Here is a 6,740-nt window from a genome sequence, read left to right on the forward strand (position 1 = left end):
TACTATGATTTGACCAAAAATCGTAAATTCAAAAGTTATGCATTACTGACCACACTCAATAGAATATTGGTCAGAAATGACGTTGCACACGGTGTATCCCGCTTATGCTTCAAAAACGAGGTATATGTCATAAGGCAAATTGATTCTCCCGGTGCCATCTATATGATTATATATGTTTGTCCGGTATAAAATGAAACACCCTGTATATGGATTTATTCCTTGAAAACTAGGAGGATTTATAAAAAACTATTTCTCTATAATTAGGTATACAGGGTGAGTCGTGAGGAACGCACCAAACTCCAGGTGTGTTTTATACACTTGAACATAATTTTACAATAATTCATGTCTTTATACGATTCTCATTTATTTTCAAAATATAGCGTAATTCGAAACAAACAAAATTTCCTACATTAATATGGTTTCAATAATAGCGGTGTTTCAACAAATGTTCAAAAATACAGCCATTAACCTCTAAACACATTCCGTCTGCGAAGTGTTCACGTTGCTTTTTTGCAACATCCCATTACAAAAGCCATAAACAAAAACCATATTTGCATATTCTAAATAAAAAAAAGATGTGTGGCGTTTTATAACAGTAATCGCACAAACTCGAAAATAAACGCCACAAACCAAACACCCTGCCAGGTAATAATAATAATATTAAAATAATAATAGTATTCTAACACATGTCAGAACAACAAAACGGGCCAAGCAATCCTTACCTACAGCATTTGTGATAAGAAGCGGTAAACTATTTAAAACATTTTAATTACGCTATAATGTGAAAACAAATTAGAATCGGATAAGAACATATGAGTTTTTTTTTAATTATTTTAACGTGTAGGTATATATACTCCACCTGGAGTTTGGTGCGTTCCTCCCGACTCACCCTGTATACACACCGTAAAAATCAGAGGAACGGACAACATCTCAACGAAGTTTGATCATTTTCTCTTGAATCCTTCGTACGATTTTAGCAATTATTTTTTGCATTGTAGCTTGATTTCGCGGGAACATAACTCTTCAGATGACGTCCTCAGTTACTCCATTATACACTGTGTGAATTACTTTTGGGTAATGACGTCACCGTATTTTTTTTAATTGGAACACTCCCATTTTGTCTCTATTTCCCGATTACTCTAGCTGAGCTGATTTCAAAAATCTATCACATGTTTATTCCAATTGCTACAGGGTGGACAAAAATACAATAGTTTTGTGTGTGCTCATAAAGTAACGCGTAACATTTTTTATTTGTTAAATTAACAATATTATCAAAAATACTTATCGTCTAGCGGCAATTGGTTTGAATGTAACACCCTGTAGTATGTTACATTCTTAGATTAATAAAAATGAGAAGTTTCCAAACATGTTCGGTACTTGTGGTCTAGCAGACAGAATATGAAAAAAATTATGTCTTATTTTTATACATTTTTATTGATCTAAAAATGTAACAAACTACAGGGTGTCACATTAAAACCAATTGCCGCTAGACAATAAGTATTTTTGATAATATTGTTAATTTAACTAATAAAGAATGTTACGCGTTACTTTATGAGCACACACAAAACTATTGTATTTTTGTCCACCCTGTACCAATTAGAATGTGATACATTTTTTAAATCAGCTCAGCTAGAAAAATCGGATAATTGAGACAAAATGGTGGTGTTCGACTTAAAAGATGACGGTGACGTCATTACTCGAAAGTAATTCACCCTGTATATTAGATTATTATTTTAAAATACGGTAAATTAAAATAAAAAATTGACGTGTTTCAGGATTATTTCTTAAAATGGTCTGTTAAGCTGAAAATGAGACCTACGTTTACTCATTTCATTAATGTGAGAAAAAGATGTTTGATAACGAAGTTTGAACCAAATTACTTGAAATAGTAGCATTTTTTCGATCACCGATTCGATTGTTCTTGCCTTATACAGGGTGTTCCTGAATTGGGGTTACGAAGGAAAATGAGGAAATCCTGAAATAATTTAAAGAATAAAAAGGGTTATAAACGGTTTGTTCTCGAGATACAGGGTGTTTCTTGTAGTCATCACTTTTTCGTGATGCTTATACCAGTTCATCGAAAATAATTTGGATTTTCCTGAGAGCTGTTTGAAATTTTTTTCCCGAAATCGGTAGCAGCTAGATACGACAAAACAATAAGAAACCAAAAAGTGTAATACTGGACCAGAGTTTCTTCTTAAAAGCTTCTGAAGGAAAGAAGCGGGCACTCTTATAGAAAAAATATCACCCTAGTTTTTAATTCAAAATTAGCATATCACATGATGAAATCTTCAAATTGAAATAGCCAAATTCAAATTAAATATCTTGTGAAGCTTGCTATGAAAAAAAACAGAAAAAATCGAACTATAACACCCTGCATCTCGAAAACAAAGTGCTTGCGAGCCCATTTTATATAGGATTTTTTCTTGAAATAATCCGAGGAATCTGTCCTTTTCGTTTATACCTCCAATTTAGGAACACCCTGCATAGTCAATTCAAAACTGATGTCTTCAAAAATAAATTGCAATTTAAATGAAACAAACAACAAAGACAATTCAAGATGCGAATAATTCAGTTCAGTTCTTTGATAACTCCAGTATTGAAATTTTGTGACCATAATGATACAAAAAACCGAAAACAACGGGTAAGTGTTTACCAATAACGAATGCAAAAATTGCAGATGGCGAAACTAAGGGCAACGCCGACAAAACGGATAGATAAAGGAAAACAATAAAACTTGGACATAGATGTGCTCGAAGCCCGTAGCGCAATGAAAGTAATCATATTAAAAATGATAATTAACTCATAAAACTCGTAAAAGGGTGCGATTTTTCACTGCTTTGTCAATTTCAAAGAAAAGTAAAATGATTTTAGTTAATTTCGTTCTTCGTCTTTGCGAGAATTCAGAAATTTTATATTTTGGAAATCTAGCGGTGGACTTACCTCCAGTACCTCCGCTCATTTCTTTTGTTGTACGAAAAATTATAATGTTTCGAATCGCAAATAGTTGATTCTAATTTATACACGGAACCAAAATTGTATATAAATTTGATGAAAAATGTATTTGCATTGATAAATGCAACTATCACTTTTCAGCCGATATGAACGCAGACATTAACAATGAAAAGTCATTCATCATTTTGATGAATTTGTATCAAGTGACAACTTCCCAAACAACAAAATATTCTCAACGGACATGTGGAATTTCCCACTTTTCGAAGTTTTTTGAGACTGCAATCCAAACTCAACCATTTAAATACCAAACGCAAATTGTATTACACCCAGTTTGAGAATATAGCAAAACTACGAAACTCGGGTCACTGTACCTTAACCATAATACAATTAAGATAGTAAACTAAGTTATACGAATCTATTGTCGGTGAATCAACTTATAAAAAGGGGCAACTGTTACAGTATTCAGACAATGGTGGGTAATATATTCACACAGTATTCAGAGACCATATATATATAAAGGGAGAAATCAATATCCTACAAACCCATATACCTACACATTGACCTCCACCCTTGACCTCTATCAATTAGTTACATTTGTGAATTTGTGATAATAATAAACAAAAAAACATAAATATAACATGCCTTCAAAGTAATGACTCAAATACAATTGTTATGAAATGTAAACAAAATCATTTACTCATAATATAGTTTGTCCATTGTGTTTTTTATAATACCAATTCCAATCCAAGGATCTCCTTTTCGTATTCGCAAACCTTTCTATCTATCTATCGAGTTAGTTCAATTTCCCTATGGATGTAAAATAAGACAAAACCTGCCAATCTTTCCTGATCTTTTGTTGATCTGAGTCAAGTTTTCAACCTCTTCAATGTTGAAAAACTCCCCTTAGAGCGCGCCACACTTACAGTTATTACAGAGATCAAATATAGTACCAAATAAACATTCAAATATATTGACTTATCGTCAAGGGCGTAGATCTTTTTTTTTCTTGGGGGGGGGGCTTTTTAATCGAAAAAACTTTATGACTACATTGTTTACTCATATCTATAATGAAAAAGAGCTTTGATAACGAAGTTTGAATCAAATTACTTGAAAATATTTTTTTTATTACAAATTCGATTGTTCTTATCTTATACTGGGTGTTCCTGAATTGCAGTTACGAAGGAAAATGGGAGATTCCTTGGATAATTTTAAAAATAAAATGGCCCGTAAACATGAGCCCGCAAACGCTTTGTTTGTAGTCCTATTTTTATTGTGATGCCTAACCAGTTTATCGAATCTTTATTAATCTTCGCTACAGAGTTGGTATATAAGTACCAGAAATTATAATTCATTTATTCATCACAGCTACCTAACTGGATCTTTATAATAATTTGGATTTTCCTGAGAATAACTATAGAGACCTGTTCTCGAAATCGATTGCAGATACGGCAACACTATAACAAACCAAAAAGTAGTACTACTGTACCAGAGTTTCTTTTTAAATTTTTTTAAACTACCAGTGGTTCACAAAAAAATAATTCTGGAGGAAAGAAGCAGGCACCCTTCCAGAAAAAATTCACCCTGTAGATTTGGATTTGAAATGAAGATATCACATGATGAAAACCTTAAATTATATCTATGCCAATTCAAGTTAAATATCTTGTGAAGGGAAGGCACTATGAAAGAAAAACTTGAACTCTAACATCTGTATCCCAAAAACAAAGCGTTTGCGGACTAATTTTATAGAACTTTTCTCTTTAAATGATCCGAGAAATCTGTTATTTTCATTTGTACCCTGTAGATATAGTCAATTCAAAACTGAAGTCTTCTAAAATAAATTTTCGTTCTTCGTCTTTACGAGTTTTCTGAAATTTTATATTTTGAAAATCTTGAGGGGGTATTTACCCCCAGTACCCCCCGCCATTTCTACGCCCTTGCTCATCGCAAAATGTTAGTGCCGTCAATGCTGTATCTGGCAAATTTTCAGTCTCACACTAGTGAGGCAGAATTATGCTCTAGCATAATTCTGCCTAAAACCAGAATCATATTTCCCTTCTCATTCAAAATTCAAATTGCTATTTGACTGAAGCACATTATTGTACAGGGTGGGCAAATTTCGATGTTTTAGCACTACAACTTTTAAACCAGAGGAGATGGACAAAATCTGATACCCTATTCTCGGTCCCTTTTTCTGAGAAACTAACAAGGGTAGTATTCATTTTTGACCACCTTCTTTTAGTCCGGGAGCCAGTAACAGATATACATGACCAAGTTCCTCTCAAACGGTAATTAGTAGAATGCATCAGGTAATAGTAATAAAAAGCCTCGTGAACGTCAGCTGCGACTCTGCTGGGGGAGGAGAGCGGCGGCAGCCCCCCAAACACGAAGAAAAAAAAATAAATTCAGTCATTTCCTCCCAACTGAAAATTTGTCAAATTGTAGCTAACCCAGAAACGAAAAAAATCAATCAGCTGGCTATAGCATGGTGGATTATGCGTCAGCTGGTGCCTCAAACATGAAAAAAAAGACATATATTTTCAATGACAGCTCTGACAGCGACTCTGATAATGAATCAGAGAGTGCCACACTCGCGAGAAAAGGACTTTCTCCACATGTTGCACAATAATATTTAGTTACTTCCACTCTCTGATTCAGTATCAGAGTCGCTGTCAGAGCTGTCATTGAAAATATAATTTTTTTTTCATGTTTGAGGCACCATCTGACGTATAATCCACCGTGCTATAGCCAACTGATTGTATTTTTTCGTCTAGATATTGGGTTAGCTACAATTTGACAAATTTTCAGTTGGGAGGAAATGACTGAATGTATTTTTTTTTCTTCGTGTTTGGGGGGGCTGCCGCCGCTCTCCCCCCCAACCGAGTCGTAGCTGACGTTCACAAGGCTTTTTATTACTATTATCTGATGCATCTCACCAAGTATCTCTCGAGAGGAAATAATCAACCAAATTTGCACCTGGCTCCCGGACTATTTTGTTTTCGAGTTATAAGCGAAAATTGGAAAAATGGCGATATCGAAAGACATTTATATCTTCTTTGGTTTAAATGTTGTAGTGCTAAAACATCGAAATTTGCCCACCCTGTACAATACAATTTTCGAACGAATACTCAGTTCAGTTCTTTGACAGCAGTATTGAAATTGCTTGACGAGAATAATAGAAAAAAAAAACGAAAACATCAAGTAAGTGTATATACATATAGTCTATATACCGATGATAAATGGAAAAATCATAGATGGCAAAACAAGGGACGACAAAACAAAACGCCAAAGCGAATAGATGAAGAAAAATAATAAATTTCGGATGTAGACGAACTCGTAAAGCAATAAACGTAATTATCTTAAAAGCTCTTCATAAACTGTTACTTCCGTGCCGATTTCAGTGAAAATTAAATTTTCGTTCTTCGTTTTGGTAAGAATAAATTAAGTAGTAGGATCCCACCGCAGAGAGCATATTATTTCTATATTATTATCTTCTCGCTACAAAACCATCTTGTGGATTTTGTAAAGGTGTATACTTGTTTCATTGCGGCAAAATCGCTATGGAAACTATCCTATTATAAATATCGCATGAAGTGATTAGTCATTCAAAATCTCAAATTCTAGACTAGCCTAAATACAAGTCTTGTAAATTATTAATTCTGATGCTTAGTGAGACTCTTTCTTCCAAATGATTGATTATAGGGTTTTTGTTGGTCTGAATTGGAAAGAAATTGAATTCGAAAAATAGGGCTACACAAGCATGTGAAACTCTGAAGAACAAAATTAAA

This window comes from Harmonia axyridis, chromosome 4 (genome assembly GCF_914767665.1).
Source record: "Harmonia axyridis chromosome 4, icHarAxyr1.1, whole genome shotgun sequence".
Classification (NCBI taxonomy): domain Eukaryota; kingdom Metazoa; phylum Arthropoda; class Insecta; order Coleoptera; family Coccinellidae; genus Harmonia; species Harmonia axyridis.